The 20,875-nt window shown below is 42.7% G+C and overlaps 1 long non-coding RNA gene across 1 annotated transcript in view; it reads right to left on the bottom strand.

Moving 5' to 3' along the window:
• The window catches only part of LOC134756542 (uncharacterized), a 39,280-nt gene that overhangs the window by 4,424 nt on the left and 13,981 nt on the right, over positions 1-20,875 (bottom strand). The gene's annotated exons all lie outside the window — the stretch shown is intronic.

Below are 20,875 nucleotides of genomic sequence, written 5' to 3'. Positions count from 1 at the left end.
GCACTGTCACTAACTCGATGGCAAGCCATGTGGCCTCATGAGCCTGCGTGTCTGCATGCATACAACTACAGTGAGGGGTTTGGAGAAGATATACTGATTCCTTTCCAGCTCTTGGGTGTTATTTTGCAATCATCTCTCTGTAGCCCCACCTTCCTTCTTCCACTGTTCTATGGGCCTCATGGGAGATCTAATTTTTCAGTTTCTGGTATATTGTGATAGTGTGAAATATTTATTTGGTCTTCATCCAGTTTCCTGACATGCAGTCCCTAAAATCCTGGAAATCTCCAAAGTGATGTATTTTTGTATGCTAATGATTGACTGGTGGCTGGCAGCCCCTAGGTAGCTTCAGGATGGGGCTGGTCACTCAAACCAAGACAGGATTAGAGGGTTCGGACTTTCAGCCCCACCTCATGACTCTAGGGAAGGGAGAGGGGCTGAAGGTTAAGTTGATCACCAATGGCCAATGATCTAGTTAATCATGCCTATGTATTGAAGTCTCCATAAAAATTCAACAGGACTGGGTTCGGGGGGCTTCCAGAAAGCTTAACAAGTGGAGGCACCTGGAGAGTGGCACCCAGGAAAGCCGTGGAAGCTCCATGTCCCTTCCCCATGCCTCGCCCCATGCATCTCTTCATCTGTATCCTTTGTGATAGCCCTTACAATACACTGGCAAATGTAAGTAAGTGTTTCCTGAGTTCTGTGAGCCACTCCAGCCAATTAATCAGACCTAAGGAGGAGGCTGAGGAAACCCCAATGTATAGCCGGTGGGTCAGAAGCACAGGTAAACCAACCTGGGGCTTGGGTTTGGCATTGGAAATGGGGGCTGGCTAAACCCCACCCTTAAGCCTGGAACTTTGGCCCTAAGTGAAACAGCTGACCTGGTTTTTCTGCCCAAATGTTGCTGTTTTGGCCTGCCATGCCCAAATCCTGTGCTCATAAAAAGACTGCAGCTGGTAGAGCAACACAAGCGACTGAGCAGTGGGGATACAAGAGGCTAAGCAGCGAGCAGAGATACAACTGAGCATCAGAGACTGTGGAGAGACTCACCTAATTTCGGATGGTGCAGCTTCAGGAAAAGATCACCTTCTTCCCACACCATCCCCTTTCCAACTCCCCTTCCCACCAAGAGCCTCTTCTATCGCCCAATATCATCCTCTGCATACAATGCCCTTCAATCTATTTGTGTGACCTGATTCTTTCTGGATGCCGGACAAGAACCCAGATATTGAGGGAGCAGGAGCTTGGAGGCTGCTGCGGGGCCTCAACAGAGCCTGCTCCAGCCAGAGAGAAGCAACTGACCAGTCCCATCATTCCATTCACTCCGGTTCCCACACTCACTTGCTTGCAGGCTTCTTCTCAAGAAAAGTAGCCATTGACAGGCTGAGTGAAACAAGCCACTCCAGTTCCCACCACTAAGAGTGTCAAGGTCAAGGGAATCTCAGATAGTGTTGGAATTGAAATGAACTGGAGGACACCAGCAGGTGTCCCTTCTGGAGGATGGCTTGCTTGTCAATGGGGAGAAATCCCCAGACATCTGGAGTCAGAAGTGCAGTGAGACTGTTGGGGAGTGCAGCAGGAAGAATCCAGGTTTGTTATTCCCATATTATCACCTTTTTCTCCAGCTTTCTTGCCTTTTCTGCCTTTCCTGATTGACTACTATTACCTGGCAGTCATCTTTTACAAAATTAGCATTTTTAAAATACAAAATATCCATATTTATTATAGAAAATTTAGAAAATACAAGAAGCACAGAGACAATGAGTAACTCACCTATATTCCAATCATTCAAGAGAACCACTACTAACAATTTGACCTATGTCTTTTTGGTCTTTCGATACATAAATCAGTCATCCCTCTGTATCTATGGGGGATTTGGTCCCAGAACACCTGTGAATACCAAAATCTGTCGTTGTTCAAGTCTCTTATATAAAATGGTGTTGTATTTGCATATAACCTATACACATCTTCCCGTATACTTTAAATCATCTCTAGATTATAGTATATAATGTAATGTAAATTTTATGTAAATAGTTGTTATATTGTATTTTTAATTTGCATTATTTTTTATTGTTTTTTTTCCCCCGAATACAGTCATGTACCACATGACACGTTGGTCAACGACACACCGCATATGGAATGGTAGTCCCACAAGACTACAATGGAACTGAATAAATTCTATCTCCTAGTGACATTTAGCCATTATAACACTGTGGCACAATGCATTACTCATGGGTTTGTGGTAGTCCTGGAGAAGGCATTGTTATCATAGGAGATAACAGCTCAGTGCATGTTATTGCCCCTGAAGACCTTCCAGTGGGACAAGATGAGGAAGTGGAAGACAGTGATATCGCTCCTGACCCTGTGTAGGCCTAGGATAGTATGCGTGTTTGCATCTGTATTCATTTGTTCTCACACTGCTAATAAAGACATACCCAGGACTGGGTAATTTATCAAAGAAAAAGGCTTAATTGACTCACAGTTCCACATGGCTGGGGAGGCCTCACCATCATGGCAGAAAACAAAGGGGAGGCAAGACACATCCTATATGGCAGCAGGCAAGAGAGCTTGTTCAGGGGAACTCCCATTTATAAAACCATCAGATCTTGTGAGACGTATTCACTACCATGAGAACAGCCTGACCAATATGGTAAAAACCCGTCTCTACTAAAAATACAAACAATTCAGCCAATTCTTGGCTGAATTAAGGTGGCCTACCCTTGGACTAGCTAACAGCCAGAAGCAAGCGTATACACTTTCTGGAGGAAAATCACATCACCTAGAACCTCAAATTACCCCTATATTTTTCAGACACAATGTTTAGAACTCAAAAATGTAAAATAAAGAAGCCTAGAGGGCTTTTGCTTCCAGGATTGCTATGGCAGACCAATGCCTCATGGAATGTAATTAGAAAAGCAAATAAAATGCAGCTGGGCATGGTGGCGCACGCCTGTAATCCCAGCACTTTGGGCGGCCAAGGTGGGTGGATCATGAGGTCAGGAGTTCGAGACCAGCCTGGCCAATATGGTAAAACCCTGTTTCTACTAAAAATACAAAAATCTTGTATAAGGGAACCGCATCCATAATTCAATTATATCCACCTGGCCCCGCCCTTGACACATGGGGATTATTACAATTCAAGGTGAGATTTGGGTGGGGACACAGCCAAACCATATCAGCTTCTTAGTTTTTAATAAAAAGGTTTAAGAAGTAAAAAAAAAGAGAGAGAGAATTTTTAAATAGAAAAAGGTTATAGAATAAGATATAAAAAAGGAAAATATTTTGTACAGCTGTACAACGTGTGCTTTAAGCTAAGTGATATTACAAAAGAGTCAAAAAGTGTTTAAGAATTTAAAGTTTGTAAAGTATAAAAGTTACAGTGAGCTAAAGTTAATTTTTTGTTGAAGAAAGAAAACATTTTTTATAAACTTAATGTAGCCTAAGTGTAGTGTTTGTAAAGTTCACAGTAGTTCTAGGTCTTCACATTTACTCACCATTCACTCACTGACTCACACAGAACAACTTCTAGTTCTGTAAGCTCCATTCATGGTAAGTGCCCTGTACAGGTGTACAATTTTTAACTTTTTATACCATATTTTCACTGTACCTTTTTGATGTTTTGATACACAAATACTTACCATTGTGTTACAATTGCCTACAGTATTGAGAACAGTAACATGCTGTAGAGGTTTGTAGCCTAGGAGCAGTAGGGATAGCCTAGGTGTGCAGTCGGTTATAGCATCTAGGTTTGTGTGAGTATACTCTATGACGTTAGTACAACAATAAAATCACCTAACAACACAATTCTCAGAATATATCCCCATTGTTAAACAATGCATGCCTGTATCTTCAATCTTTGATTGGTTGACCCCACCAATGAGGAACCCATGGTTAGGGAGGGCTGACTGTACAGTTAGTCCATTTTCTATTGCTATAAGTGAATAGCTGAGACCGGGTCATTCATAAAGAAAAGACATTTATTTCTTAATTTCTGGAGTCTGGGAAGTCTAACATGAAGGTTCTGGCACCTTGTGTGTGCCTCCTTCCTGCATCACAGCATGGTGAGAGGGCAAGAGCGTGCCAGCTCAGATCTCTCTTTCTCCTCTTATTAAGCCACCAGTTTCATCATGGGGCCCCTTGACCCATAGATAAGATGACCTTATCTAATTCTAGTTATCTCCCAATGGCCCCAACTCCAAATATCATCTACATGTGAATTCAGGGATCAAGTTTCTGAAACATGAAATCTGGGGGACATATTCAAACCACAGCACGTATTACACGCTTTTAGTTTTAACCAAGCTAGTACCATACAGCACATACAGGGGTTTTTTCCCACGAAGAATTTTGTATTGTTGGAAGTTCCACCTCCAGTAAGTACTGGCTAGGTTGGTGCTGAACTTGACTCCCTGGAGAACTAGAAAAACTGGACAACATACAACAATATTTGTTTGAAGGCAACTGAAAGATGATCAAAGCAATGAAATTTTGTAGTGCTACAATCTGAAAGAGGAAGGAAATCAAGATAAGTGAACCCAGAATTTGAGGCCTCTCCACCCCTCAAAGCAACAGGTAGACTCTATAAGCAAGAAGAGTGACTGAGGATCAGGAGCTGAGAAGTGAATGAGCTTTTAGCGGCCTTGTCAAACTGCTGTAACCAAAATGGAGGGCAGGTTCTGCCAGGGAGGAGGAAGCCTGGCAAACACCCCAGGCATTCAGCTGGGACCCCAAAGAGCTATGCTCTAGTTACAAGAGTAAATCAGCCCTCCAAAGACTGAAGCCAAGCCTCAAAGCATGCCAATTCCTGGCTGAATTAAGGTGGCCTACCCTTGGACTAGCTAACAGCCAGAAGCAAGCATATGTACTTTCTGGAGGAAAATCACATCACCTAGAACCTCAAATTACCCCTATATTTTTCAGACACAATGTTTAGAACTTAAAAATGTAAAATAAAGAAGCCTAGAGGGCTTTTACTACCAGGATTGCTATGGCAGACCAATGCCCCATGGAATGTAATTAGAAAAGCAAATAAAATGCAGCTGGGTGCGGTGGCTCACGCCTGTAACCCCAGCACTTTGGGAGGCCGAGGCGGGTGGATCACGAGGTCAGGAGTTCGAGACCAGCCTGGCCAATATGGTAAAACCCTGTTTCTACTAAAAATACAAAAATTAGCTGGGCATGGTGGCACGTGCCTGTAGTCCCAGCTGTGTGGGAGGCTGAGGCAGCAGAATTGCTTGAATCCAGGAGACGGAGGTTGCAGTGAGCCGAGATTGTGCCACTGCACTCCAGCCTGGGCGACAGAGCAAGACTCCATCTCAAAAAAACAAACAAACAAACAGAAAACCAACAACAACAACAAAGAAAAGCAAGTAAAATGCAAGGGTCATAGTTACAGGCATCAGAGATCTTGAGAGCCAATGGGACCTATACAGGATTTGATTATGGGGAGGGGGAATTGCAGAGAGGAAGCTGGGAGCCTCTGTCAATTCTGTGAATAGGTAAAAAGCTGAGAAAGCTTTGCCCAGGCAGTGGGTCACTGCCAGGGGACTGAGAAACCATCAGAACTTCAGAAATCTCATGAGGTATAAGTGATAAAAATTGAAAACTTGAGAAACCTAAAAAACATGGTTTGTTTTTGCCTCAATAAGTTTGCCAAATTCTGTAACTGCACATGGCAGATGCCTCAAATTTCAAGGAGAGAATTTTGGGCAGTTTTATGGTGCTGAGAAGACAGATTAGAATTTAGGACCTTCCAGAAAAAAAAGAGTCTTGGTGAACATTCCAGAAATTCATTTGGAAAACTTGAGGGTATATGTTACAGGATCAGGAGCTAACCAGAGGTAACAGGCTGCCAGAGGGCCAGAGCCACTCCATCCACGCCTCCCAGTTGCTGCTACACCCTGCCTCTCTTGGCCTGAGCTGAAGCGGCACCCCATCTCTGGGAAAATCAAGAATCAGTGACTTGGCTACCCAGAACAATCACACCCCCTGGTGCTGAGGCTGATGAGGCACTGTGGATTCCCAGGGAATCCCTGCCTTAGCTACCCAGAGCAGTCACAACCCCAGCACCTGAGCTGAAGTGGCTCCCAACCTCCCAGGAAATAAATGCCTTGGATGAGCTGAGCAGCTGCATCTTGCAGGGCTGAGCTGATGTGGCATCCCACATCCCAGGAAAACAGAGCATTGACTGAGATGAGACACCTCACCCCCCGCCCCCAGGCCAAACAAGTGGAAAACCCTGCCTCCCTGGGACCAGACTAGCCACCCAGATTCGGAGCTGCTGAGGCACCCCACCTCCTCGACGAATAGAGTCATTGCTGTGCTGCTCCATGCTTCCTGAGGCCCAAGCCGCAGCTGAATTTCACCATTCCTGGGTCCTTGCTATCTTGCCGAGCCTCAGATACTGGCATGTCCCACCATCCCAAGGTCTAGAGACACCACTACATGGTGCCTTATTCCCCAGGGCCTGAGTTGCTGCTGTGACCTATTGGCTCCAGCTCCTGAATTACAGCTGTGTTCTGCTCACTGGACCTGAACCTCCACAGCACCCCTTCTTCCCTGAAGCTGGGCCAGTGCTGTGCCCTGCACCCCAGAGTCAGGGTCATAGTTAAAAATCCAGCAGGGCCTGAGCTGCTGCAGTATGCCTCAGAGTCACTGACACCAGCTTTGTGGGCCATCTGCATTCACCCATGCTTCACAGAGAGTGAACCTTCACCCCAAGTCCCAGGTGCCACAGTAGGTTTGTGAGAGCCTGGGCCCAGGACTTGGGCTCTACAGCCACTCTGAACACCTGCACCCCAGAACCCAGCACCACTGCAGCCGCTCGTGGGCCATGTCTAACCCAACACCAAGAAGGATACCCTCATCTAAAACTCACCCTTGTGGATAACATGAGAACAGGAAAACCCCAAAAGCTCTTGCTACTAAGAACAGCATACACTGCTGCCACAAACTTCTGCAGCCTAGACTACTGAGGCACTCACAATCATCCCTGACATTGATTACAGCTGAAGAAGCTGCACAGGGGCTATACTACTGCATCCACTTCAATCCACAGCCACCACAGCCTGCCCACCCGGCACCTGAAGACCCCTCTGCAGGTGAGTCTTTCCCTATGAAAGCCACTCTGTAAGGTTTTGAAGGGGTAGCTGTTCCACCAGATGCACAGATATTAATGCAGGGATAAAAGAAACATGAAAAAGCAAAAAATAAATGACACCATCAAAGGAACAGACCTCAAAATAAAGAAAATCTATTAATCACCTGAAAAGAAATTCAAAATAATGTTCTTAAGAAAGCTCAGTTGGGTGCAGGGGTTCACTCCTATAATCCCAGCACTTTGGAAGGCCAAGGCAGGAAGATCGCTTGAGTCCATGAGTTCAAGACCAGCCTAGGCAATATAGGGAAGTCTCATTTCTACAAATTTTTTTTTTATTTAGCCAAGGATATTGTTGAGTGCCTGTAGTCCTAGCTACTTGAGAGGCTGAGATGGGAGGATCACTTGAGCCCTGGAGGTGGAGGTTGCAGTGAGCTGAAATCACACCACTGCACTCCAGCCTGGGCAAAAGAGTTAGACATGATCTAGAAAGAAAAAAAAAACAAAAGAAAAGAGAGGAGAGGAGACAGGGAGGGAGGGAGGGAGGGAGGAAGGGAGGAAGGAAGGAAGGAAGGAAGGAAGGAAGGAAGGAAGGAAGGAAGGAAGGAGGGAAGGAAGGAAGGAAGGAAAGAAAGAAAGAGAAAGAGAGGGAGGGAGGGAGGAAAAGGAAGTAGAAATATTAAATAAAAATAAAAAAGAAAACTCAGCAAGATATGAGATTCAAGCTACAGATAGGTAATTCAACAAAATCAAGGAAACAATTCATGATCTGAGTGAGAAATGCAACAAAGAGATATCATAAAACAGAACCAAAGAGAAACAAACAACCAAACAGAAATCTTGAAACTGAAGAATTCAGTGAATGAAATGAAAAGTACAATGGAGAGCTTCAAAAGCAAACTAGATCAAGCAGAAGAAAGAATTTGCGAACTTGAAGATAAGTTTTTTGAAATTACCCAGTCAGAGGGAAAAAAAGAAAAGAGAACGAAAAAAGTAACACAGCCTACAGGACTTATGATGCACCATTAAGCAATGAAACTCTGGCATGATGGGAGTTCCAGAAGAAGAAAATACAGAGAAAGGCACAAAAATCTTATTTAATGGAATAATTGCTGAAAACTTCCAAAGTCTTGGGAGAGACATAGACATCCAGATCCATTAAGCTCAAAGGGCCCCCTGACAGATTCAACCCAAAGAGGTCCTCTTCAAGGCATATTATAATCAAATAGTCAAAAGTCAAGGACAAAGAGAGCATTTTAAAAGCAGCAAGAAAAAAGCATTAAGTTGCATATAAGGGAATCGCCATTAACAGAGTTAGAACCATCAACAGAGTTCTCAGGAGAAATGTTGCAAGACAGGATAGAATGGGATGAGATATGCAGGATAGAATGGGATGAGATATATTCACAGTGCTAAAAGAAAAAAAAAGTCAGCCAAGAATACTAGAATGCTATACCCAATAAAGCTATCCTTCATGATATGGTTTGGCTGTGTCCCCACCAAAATCTCATCTTGAATTGTAATTCCCATAATCCCCATGTGTTGTGGGAGGGACCCAGTGGGAGGTAATTGAATCATGAGGGTGGTTACCCTCATGCTGGTCTTGTTATAGTGAGTGAGTTCTCATGAGATCTGATGGTTTAATAAGGGGCTTTTCCCCCTTTGCTCAGCACTTCTCCTTCCTGCCACCATATTAAGAAGGACATGTTTGCTTCCCTTTCTGTCATGATTGTAAGTTTCCTGAATCCTCCACAGCCATGCTGAACTGTGAGTTAATTAAACCTCTTTCCTTTATAAATTACCCAGTCTTGGGTGTGTCTTTATTAGCAGCATGAGAACAAACTAATACAGTAATTGGTACCAAGAATGGGGCACAGCTATAAAGATACCCAAAAACGAGGAAGTGTCTTTGGAACTGGGTAACAGGCAGAGGTTGGAACAGCTTGGAAGTCTCAGAAGAAGACAAGAAAATGTGGGAAAGTTTGGAACTTCCTAGAGACTTGGAGGGCTCAGAAGACAGAAAGATGTAAGAAAGTTTGGAACTTCCTACAGATGTGTTGAATAGCTTTGACTGAAATGCTGATAGTAATATGGACAATGAAGTCCAGGCTGAGGTTGTCTCATGATGGAGATGAGGAACTTCTTGGGAACTGGAGCAAAGGTGACTCTTGTTATGTTTTAGCAAAGAGGCTGCTGGCATTTTGCCCCTGCCTTAGAGATCTGTGTAACTTTGAACTTGAGAGAGATGATTTAGAGTATCTGACAGAAGAAATTTCTAAGTGGCAAAGCATTCAAGAGGAAGCAGAGCATAAAAGTTTGGAAATTTTGCAGCCTGACAATGCAATAAAAAAGAAAAATCAATTTTCTGGGGAAAAATTCAAGTCCACTACAGAAATCTGCATAAGTAAGGAGGAGCCAAATGTTAATCAACAAGACAATGAGGAAAATGTCTCCAGGGCATGTCAGAGACCTTCACAGCAGCCCCTCCCATCACAGGCCAAGAGGCCAAGGAGGGAAAAATGGTTTTGTGGGCCAAGTTCAGGGCCCCCTGCTGTGTGTAGCCCCAGAGCGTTGTCCCCTGTGTCCCAGCTGCTCCAGCCTTGGCTAAAAGGGGCCAAGGTACAGCTCAAGCCATTGCTTCAAAAGGTGCAAGTCCCAAGACTTGGCAGCTTCCAGGTGGTGTTGCTCCTGTGGGTACGCAGAAGACAAGAATGGAGGTTTGGGAACCTCTGCTTAGATTTCAGAAATGTATGGAAATCCTGAATGTCCAGGCAGAAGTCTGTTGCAGGGGTGGAGCCCTCATCAAGAACCTCTGCTAGGGCAGTACAGAAGGAAAATGGGGGGTTGCAGCCCCCACACAGAGTCCCCACTTGGGCACTGCCTAGTGGAGCTGTGAGAAGAGGGCCAGTGTCTTCCAGATCTCAGAATGGTAGCTTCACCAACAGCTTACACAGTGTGCCTGGAAAAACCATACACTCAATGCCAGCCATGAAAGCAGCTATACCCTGCAAAGCCACAGGAGTGGAGCTGCCCAAGGCTATGGAGCCCACCTCTTGCATCAGCATGACCTGGATGTGAGACATGGTGTCAAAGGAGATCATTTTGGAACTTTAAGCCTTCATGACTGCCCTGCTGGATTTTGGACTTCTATGAGGCCCCTTTCTTTTGGCCAATTTCTCTCATTTGGAACAGGCAAATTTACCCAAAGCCTGTACCTGCATTGTATCTACAAAGTAACTAACTTGCTTTTGATTTTATAGGCGAAAGGGACTTGCCTTGTCTCAGATGAGACTTTGGATTTGGACCATTGAGTTAATGCTAGAATGAGCTAAGATTTGGGGGGACTGTTAGAAGGGCACGATTGCATTTTGAAATGTGAAGACATGATATTTGGAAGGGGCCAGAGGTGGAATGACATGGTTTGGCATGTCTCCACACAAATCTCATCTTGAATTGTAATTTCCATAATCCCCATGTGTCATGGGAGGGAGCCGGTGGTAGGTAATTGAATCATGAGGGCGATTACCCTCATGCTGGTCTTGTTGTAGTGAGTGAGTTTTCACAAGATCTGATGGTTTTATAAGGGGCTTCCCCCTTTGCTTGGCACTTCTTCCTGCAACTATGTGAAGAAGGACATGTTTGCTTCCCCTTCTGCCATGATTGTAAGCTTCCTGAGGCCTCCCCAGCCATGCTGAACTGTGACTCAATTAAAGTTTTTTTCCTTTATAAATTACCCAGTCTTGGGTATATCTACATTAGAAGCATGCAAATGGAAGAGTACACTTCATAAATCAAAAAGTGGAAAAGATATCCAAGGCTAACCAAATGAAAACTGCTATGGCTATCCTAATAGAGGGAAAAAATAGACTTTCAGGCAAAAACATTACTCAGGATAAAGAGAGGTATTTCATAATCATAAAGTGGTCAATTCACCAGAAAGCTATCACAATTATAAATCTATATGCATGCAACTACATAGTTTTAATATATTTTAACAAAAATTGACAAAATTAAAAGGAGAAACAAGAAATTCCTACTCATAGAGACAGAGTTTAATACATCTCTCTCAATCACTGATAATGGACCCAATAAAATCAATAAGGAAAGGGAAGAACCGAACAACTTAATTAACAATTGAACTAATTGGCAAATGTAGAGCACCACATGATTCCTACTATATAATGTTCAAAAACAGGCAAATTTATGTTATTAGAAATCATGACAGTGGCTACTTTTGTGGGGGAAAAGGATAGTTTTTGGAAATGGGCATAATGGAGAGTTTCTAGGGTACAGATGATATTCTCTAATGTTCTATTTCTTGACCTGGGTGGTAGTTAGATGAGTATGTTCACTTAGCGATAACTCATTGAGCCATTACAATTCAGTTTTAAAAGTGTATTAAATATGTTTTTTAGTTAGAATACTACATATAGCAGGAAAAATTATTTTATCTACATATATCAAACTGGTAAAATCTTGGAAATTTTGTTGAATGAAAACAGCACATTGAAGGAAGCTAAAATGTTTGTAAATTATAAAAATGATATATATTTTATGGAAATACATACGTGTAGTAAAAGTATAACTTCTGAACAGGAAGTATACATACCAATTTCAGAAAAATAATTATCAATGGGAAGCTAGGGAAGAGAGGAGTACAAAAGAGGCCTCAACAGTATCTACAACATTTCATTTCTTAAAACATTCTTAAGTAACTATGACAAAATGTCAACATTTGTTGAATTTGGCTAAAGGGCATATGGATGTTTGTTTGATTTCCTGTGATTTTCTATAGAAAATATTTCATAATATTTTTAAGTTTAAAAAATTACAAATATGTTTTCATGTCACCAGATATCCTGAAATAGCAATTTTTAAAGACAGCATTTTTTCTCTCTTTTTTTTTTTTTTTGAGACAGAGTCTTGCTCTGTTGCCCAGGCTGGAGTGCAGTGGCATGATCTTGGCTCACTGCAACCTCCACCTCCCGAATTCAAGTGATTCTCCTGCCTCAGCTTCCTGAGTAGCTGGGACTACAGGCGTGCCACTACGCCTGGCTAATTTTTGTATTTTTAGTAGAGACGGGGTTTTACCATATTGGCTAGGTTGGTCTCAAGCTCCTGAGCTCAAGTGATCTGCCCGCCTCAGCCTCCCAAAAGTTCTGGGATTACAGTCGTGAGCCACCGCACTCATCCTAAAGACTGCATTTCTCTACTATTATAAACATTACCATGATAAACATCTTTATCTTATTTATTCTATGAGTATTTTTTTCAGAGAAATTCCTAGATGCTGGATTCTTTTTTTTTTTCTTCAAATTTTATTTTAAGTTCAGGGGTACATGTGCAGGATGTGCAGGTTTGTTACATTGTTAAATGTGTGCCCTGGTGGTTAGCTGCACAGATCATCCCGTCACCTAAGTATTAAGCCCAGCATCCATTAGCTATTCTTCCTGATGCTCTCCTTCCCCCAACCCCTCCAATAGGCCTCAGTGTGTTGTTCCCCTCATGTGTCCATGTGTCCTCATCATTCAGCTCCCACTTATAAGGGAGAACATGCAGTGTTTGGTTTTCTGTTCCTGTGTTAGTTTGCTGAGGAAAATGGCTTCCACCTCCATCCATGTCCCTGCAAAGGACAAGATCTCAATTCTTTTTTTTAGGCTGCAGAGTATTCCATGGTGTATCTGTAGCATATTTTCTTTATCCAGTCTATCACTGATGGGCATTTAGGTTGATTCCATGTCTTTGCTATAGCAAATAGTGCTGCAGTGAACAAACATGTGCATGTATCTTTGTAATAGAATGATTTCTATTCCTTCAGGTATATACCCAGTAATGGGATTGTTGGGTCAAATGGTATCTCTGCCTCTAGGTCTTTGAGAAATTGTCACACTATCTTCCACAATGGTTGAACTAATTTACACTCGACCAACAGTGTAAAAGTGTTCCCTTTTCTCCACAACCTCACCAGCATCTATTGTTTTTTGACTTTTTAATAAGAGCTGTTCTGACTGGCATGAGATGGTGTCTCATTGTGGTTTTGATTTGCATTTCTCTAATGATCAGGGATGTTGAGCTTTTTCTCATACATTTATTGGCCAAATGTATGTCTTCTTTTGAGAAGTGTTTGTGTTCTTTGCCCACTTTTTAATGGGGTTGTTTGTTTTATTCTTGTAAATTTGTTTAAGTTCCTTATAGACTATGGATATTAGACCTTTGTCAGATGGATGGATTGCAAACATTTTCTCCCATTCTGTAGGATGTCTGTTCACTCTGATGATAGTTTCTTTTGCTGTGCAGAAGCTCTTTAATTAGATACCACTTGTCAATTTTTGCTTTCGTTGCAATTGCTTTTGGCATTTTCATCATGAAATCTTTGCCCCTGCCTATGTCCTGAATGGCATTGCCTAGATCCTCTTCTATGGCTTTCATAGTTTTGGGTTTTACATTTAAGTGTTTAATCCATCTTGAGTTAATTTTTGTATATGACATAAGGAAGGGGTCCAGTTTCAATTTTCACCATATGGCTAGCCTGTTCTCCCAGTTCCTATTAACTAGGAAATCCTTTCCCCATTGCTTGTTTTTGTCAGGTTTGTAAAAGATCAAATAGTTGTAGGAGTGCAGTCTTATTTCTGAGATCTCTATTCATAGACTGTTCCACTAGTCTATGTGTTTGTTCTTGTACTAGTATCATGCTGTTTTAATTACTGTAGCTGTGTAGTATAGTTTGAAGTTGGGTAGAGTGATGCCTCCAGCTTTGTTCTTTTTGCTTAGGATTGTCTTGGCTATTTGGGCTCTTTTTTGGTTCCATATGAATTTTAAAATAGTTTTTTCTAATTCTGTGAAGAATGTCAATGGTAGTTTAATGGGAATATTATTGAATCTATAAATTACTTTGGGCAGTATGGCCATTTTCACGATATTGATTCCTCCTATCCATGAGCATGGAATGTTTTTCCATTTGTTTGTGTCCTCTCTGATTTCTTTGAGCAGCGGTTTGTAGTTCTCCTTGAAGAGGTCCATTACTTCCTTTGTTAGCTGTATTTATTCCTAAGTATTTTATTCTTTTTGTAGCAATTGGGAATGGGAATTCATTCATGATTTGGCTCTCTGCTTGCGTGTTGTTGGCGTATAAGAATGCTAGCAATTTTTGCACACTGATTTTATATCCTGAGACTCTGGTGAAGTTGCTTATCAGCTTAAGAAGCTTTTGAGCTGAAACAATTAGGTTTTCTAGATATAGGATCATGTTATCCTGTATCAAAGAAATATAGAGATAATTTAACTTCCTCTCTTCCTATTTGAATACTCTTTATTTCTTTCTCTTGCCTGACTGCTTGGCCATACTATGTTGAATAGGAGTGGTGAGAGGAGGGCATCCTTTTCTTGTGCCGATTTTCAAGTGGAATGCTTCCAGCTTTTGCTTATTCAGTATGACATTGGCTGTGGGTTGGTCATATATGGCTCTTATTATTTTAAGGTATATTCCTCAATACCTAGTTTATTGAGAGTTTTTAACATGAAGTGATGTTGAATTTTATCAAAGGACTTTTCTGCATCTATTGAGATAATCATGTGGTTTTTGTCTTTAGTTCTGTTTATGTGATGAATAATGTTTATTGATTTGCCTATCTTTTTTTTTTTTTTTTTTTTGAGACAGAGTTTCACTCTTGTTGTCCAGGCTGGAGTGCAATGGTGCGATCTCAGCTCACCACAACCTCCACCTCCCAGGTTCAAGCAATTCTCCTGCCTCAGCCTCCCAAGTAGCTGGGATTACAGGCATGCACCACTGCGTCCAGCTAATTTTTTTTGTATTTTTAGTAGAGACAGGGTTTCTCCATGTTGAGGCTGGTCTCAAACTCCTGACCTCAGGTGATCTACCCACCTCGGCCTCCCAAAATGCTGGGATTACAGGCGTGAGCCACCACACCTGGCCGATTTGCCTATCTTGAACCAACCTTGCATCCCAGGGATGAAACCAACTTGATCCTGGTGGATAAGCTTTTTGATATGCTGCTAGATTCAGTTTGTCAGTATTTTATTGAGGATTTTTGCACTGATGTTCATCAAGGATATTGGCCTGAAATTTTTTTTTTTATTGTATCTCATCCAGGTTTTGGTATCAGGATAATGTTGGCCTCCTAGAATGAGTTAGCGAGGAGTCCCTCCTTTTCAATATTTTGGAATAGTTTCAGTAAAAATGATACTAGCTCTTCTTTATACCTCCGGTAGAATTCAGCTGTGAATCCCTCTGGTTCTGCGCTTTTTCTGGTTGGTAGGCTATTTATTACTGCCTCAATTTTAGAACTCCTGATTGGTCTTTTCAAGGATTCGATCTCTTCCTGGTTCTGTCTTGGGAGGGTGTATGTGTCCAGGAATTAATCCATTTCTTCTAGGTTTTCTAGTTTATGTGCATAGAGGTATTTATATTTTCTGATGGTTGTTTGTATTTCTGTGGGGTCAATGGTGATATCCTCCTTATCATTTCTGATTGTGTTTATTTGATTCTTCTCTCTTTTCTTCTTTATTAGTCTAGCTAGTGGTCTACCTATTTTAGTAATTTTTTTCAAAACAAGAGCTCTTGGATTTGTTGATTTTTTGAAGGGTTTTTCGTCTCTTTATCTCCTTCAGTTCAGCTCTGATCTTGGTTATTTCTTGGTTTCTGCTAGCTTTGGGATTTGTTTGCTCTTGGTTCTCTAGTTCTTTTAGTTGAGATGTTAGGTTGTTAATGAGATCTTTCTAGCTTTTTGATGTGGGTATTTAGTGCTATAAATTTCCTCCTAGATGTTGGATTCTTAGGTCAAAAGTTACGAGCATTTTTAAAGCCTTCAACAGATTTTGACAGTTGTCATAACACTGTTACTCATTAACCAAGCCAAAAAAAATTTCTTCTATCTGGCCTTGGGGTATAGTCATTGATCCACTAAGAATCAGACTCACATGCTCACTCTAGCCTATGCCCTTCCCCAAATCCTTGTATTATTATGAAGATAATCTTTATAATCTGCATCCATGATGAAAGTTCTACTGGTTGTCCAACTTAAACTAATATCCAAAGTATAAAAATTGCATGTAGATAATAAGCCTACGTTATTGAGGGCCCTCCCAAAGGAATGAGGGAGAAGATGCTGTAATGGTTGTCCCTAACTTCACTGTGAGGAAGAGCACAATTCACGACATTGACTCCTCCAAGGACATCACTTCAGGTACAGTTATATTCCTGATATGGTTTTCTGTACACAAGAGGCTCATGATGCCTCTGGGCCCGGCTCCCTTCCACCACATCATTTTAGTAAATTATAGACAAACCTGCTGCATCTCAGCAGAGGAATACTGGTTATTCTCCCCTGAATGCAGTTGAAAGAAAACTGGGGATACTGGTAGAAGTTTCTCCCTCCAGTCCCCAAACTGCAGCCTTCTTGCTTAAACTCCCTGAAAGCTTGACACTGGGGATTCTCTGAACCACTCTGTTTTTGCCCCTCTCCAGCTCCCCAGTCACCAAATTTGAAAGCTACTTGTTGGTAAAAGGGTTGCTCATCTGCATCTGTGTCCTGTGGGTTCATGATACCTAAGCATTCCATCTAGAGTGAGTTACAGTAACCATAACCCTCGGTTGAAGACACTCTAGTGAGCAGTGCTCAGGCCTGCTCCACAATGAAGCAACAGAAGTATGGTGGGGAGAGCCAACGAGCCCTTTCAGTTAACTTAGACTAAGTCAGAGTGAAAAGGTGAGAGGGTGAGACAGTCTTAACTGTTCAGAGTCAAGGCAGGAAAGTAGACACCTTAACCTGCAGCCTGGGAACAAGCCCATTCCTTCAAAGGAATGGCTGACAGCTTTCACTTTGACATGGACTTTCATCTCCATCCTCCCAGGGCCATTCCCCCACACCATGAGCAGCCCCACCGCATATTTAGAACACAGTGTGGTTCATTGCCAGATCTATCAGTTGACCTCAGATGACTGCCTTTGCATTCCCCCTGCCTGGTGAGCCTCCTAACGTCATCATGACTGACCCTGGGCTTCCAGGCTAAACAGTAATGGAGCTACATGCCACCCAGGGGCACAACACATCATGTCTTGACTCTACCAGTCTCCTCCAGCACAGGAGAAGAAATGAAGTGAGCCTGGGAAGCTTATGGCTGATTGATTTTACATAAGGGCTGGATGGTTGGATGAGCAGCGTAGTGAAGTCATCACCACTCCTGAGCTGGACGCAGGCTCCTACTGGAATGCACCTGAGGAAACCACTAAATCTTTCACTGTGCAATGTCTGAGGGCTCCTCAAAGGGGAATCCCCAAAGGCTTCTGTGAAGTATGAGATCAACTCTCTTTCTGAACATGACAGTATTTCTACACACTAAATTGACACAATAAACAGTGCTGTGTTGTAGCCACACTGTGAGGCACTGCCTCCCATACACAGCACCATTTTTGGCGCTCTCCACTGTCCTCACAGGTTGCAAGCCAAAACCTAACGGGCTGAATCCCACCTTTGAAAAAGGCCCCACACCTGTAAAATCCTGCAAAGGCCCCCCCATTACCTGCAGTATAAAATCCAAATTTCGAGGGAGGAGCCAAGGTGGCCGAATAGGAACAGCTCCGGCGGTCTACAGCTCACAGCATGAGCGACGCAGAAGACGGGTGATTTCTGCATTTCCATCTGAGGTACTGGGTTCATCTCACTAGGGAGTGCCAGACAGTGGGCGCAGGTCAGTGGGTGCGTGCACTGTGCGCGAGCCAAAGCAGGGCGAGGCATTGCCTCACTCGGGAAGCGCAAGGGGTCAGGGAGTTCCCTTTCCTAGTCAAAGGGGTGATGGACGGCACCTGGAAAATCAGGCCACTCCCACACGAATACTGCGCTTTTCCGACGGGCTTAAGAAACGGCGCACCAGGAGATTACATCCCGCACCTGGCTCGGAGGGTCCTACGCCCACAGAGTCTCGCTGATTGCTAGCACAGCAGTCTGAGATCAAACTGCAAGGCGGCAGCGAGGCTGGGGGAGGGGCGCCCGCCATTGCCCAGGCTTGATTAGGTAAACAAAGCAGCAGGAAGCTCCAACTGGGTGGAGCCCACCACAGCTCAAGGAGGCCTGACTGCCTCTGTAGGCTCCACCTCTGGGGGCAGGGCACAGACAAACAAAAAGACAGCAGTAACCTCTGCAGACTTAAATGTCCCTGTCTGACAGCTTTGAAGAGAGCAGTGGTTCTCCCAGCACGCAGCTGGAGATCTGAGAACGGGCAGACTGCCTCCTCAAGTGGGTCCCTGACCCCTGACCCCCAAGCAGCCTAACTGGGAGGCACCCCCCAGCAGAGGCAGACACACCTCACAGGGCCCAGTACTCCAACAGACCTGCAGCTGAGGGTCCTGTCTGTTAGAAGGAAAACTAACAAACAGAAAGCACATCCACACCAAAAACCCATCAGTACATCACCATCATCAAAGACCAAAAGTAGATAAAAATCACAAAGATGGGGAAAAAACAGAGCAGAAAAACTGGAAACTCTAAAAAGCAGAGCACCTCTCCTCCTCCAAAGGAACGCAGTTCCTCACCAGCAACGGAACAAAGCTGGATGGAGAATGACTTTGACAAGCTGAGAGAAGAAGGCTTCAGACGATCAAATTACTCTGAGCTACGGGAGGACATTCAAACCAAAGGCGAAGAAGTTGAAAACTTTGAAAAAAATTTAGAAGAATGTATAACTAGAATAACCAATACAGAGAAGTGCTTAAAGGAGCTGATAGAGCTGAAAACCAAGGCTTGAGAACTACGTGAAGAATGCAGAAGCCTCAGGAGCCAGTGTGATCAACTGGAAGAAAGGGTATCAGCGATGGAAGATGAAATGAATGAAATGAAGCGAGAAGGGAAGTTTAGAGAAAAAAGAATAAAAAGAAATGAGCAAAGCCTCCAAGAAATATGGGACTATGTGAAAAGACCACATCTACGTCGGATTGGTGTACCTGAAAGTGACGGGGAGAATGGAACCAAGTTGGAAAACACTTTGCAGGATATTATCCAGGAGAACTTCCCCAATCTAGCAAGGCAGGCCAACATTCAGATTCAGGAAATACAGAGAATGCCACAAAGATACTCCTCGAGAAGAGCAACTCCAAGACACATAACTGTCAGATTCACCAAAGTTGAAATGAAGGAAAAAATGTTAAGGACAGCCAGAGAGAAAGGTCGGGTTACCCTCAAAGGGAAGTCCATCAGACTAACAGTGGATCTTTTGGCAGAAACTCTACAAGCCAGAAGAGAGTGGGGGCCAATATTCAACATTCTCAAAGAAAAGAATTTTCAACCCAGAATTTCATATCCAGCCAAACTAAGCTTCATAAGTGAAGGAGAAATAAAATACTTTACAGACAAGCAAATGCTGAGAGATTTTGTCACCAACAGGCCTGCCCTAAAAGAGCTCCTGAAGGAAGCGCTAAACATGGAACAACCGGTACCAGCCGCTGCAAAATCATGCCAAAATGTAAAGACCATCGAGACTAGGAAGAAACTGCATCAACTAACGAGCAAAATCACCAGCTAACATCATAATGACAGGATCACATTCACACATAACAATATTAACTTTAAATGTAAATGGACTAAATGCTCCAATTAAAAGACACAGACTGGCAAATTGGATAAAGAGTCAAAACCCATCAGTGTGCTGTATTCAGGAAACCCATCTCACGTGCAGAGACACACATAGGCTCAAAATAAAAGTATGGAGGAAGATCTACCAAGCAAATGGAAAACAAAAAAAGGCAGAGGTTGCAATCCTAGTCTCTGATAAAACAGACTTTAAACCAACAAAGATCAAAAGAGACAAAGAAGGCCATTACATAATGGTAAAGGGATCAATTCAACAAGAAGAGCTACCTATCCTAAATATATATGCACCCAATACAGGAGCACCAAGATTCATAAAGCAAGTCCTAAGTGACCTACAAAGAGACTTCAACTCCCACACATTAGTAATGGGAGACTTTAACACCCCACTGTCAACATTAGACAGATCAACGAGACAGAAAGTCAACAAGGATACCCAGGAATTGAACTCAGCTCTGCACCAAGCGGACCTAATAGACATCTACAGAACTCTCCACCCCAAATCAACAGAATATACATTTTTTTCAGCACCACACCACACCTATTCTAAAATTGACCACATACTTGGAAGTAAAGCTCTCCTCAGCAAATGTAAAAGAACAGAAATTATAACAAACTATCTCTCAGACCACAGTGCAATCAAACTAGAACTCAGGATTAAGAATCTCACTCAAAACTGCTCAACTACATGGAAACTGAACAACCTGCTCCTGAATGACTACTGGGTACATAACGAAATGAAGGCAGAAATAAAGATGTTCTTTGAAACTGATGAGAACAAAGACACAACATACCAGAATCTCTGGGACGCATTCAAAGCAGTGTGTAGAGGGAAATTTATAGCACTAAATGCCCACAAGAGAAAGCAGGAAAGATCTAAAATTGACACCCTAACATCACAATTAAAAGAACTAGAAAAGCAAGAGCAAACACATTCAAAAACTAGCAAAAGGCAAGAAATAACTAAAATCAGAGCAGAACTGAAGGAAATAGAGACACAAAAAACTCTTCAAAAAATTAATGAATCCAGGAGCTGGTTTTTTGAAAGGATCAACAAAATTGATAGACCGCTAGCAAGACTAATAAAGAAAAAAAGCGAGAAGAATCAAATAGACACAATAAAAAAAGATAAAGGGGATATCACCACCAATCCCACAGAAATACAAACTACCATCAGAGAATA

The sequence above is a fragment of the Gorilla gorilla genome, chromosome 10 (assembly GCF_029281585.2).
Source record: "Gorilla gorilla gorilla isolate KB3781 chromosome 10, NHGRI_mGorGor1-v2.1_pri, whole genome shotgun sequence".
NCBI classification, from domain to species: domain Eukaryota; kingdom Metazoa; phylum Chordata; class Mammalia; order Primates; family Hominidae; genus Gorilla; species Gorilla gorilla.
This window is presented reverse-complemented; position numbering and strand designations above follow the sequence as displayed.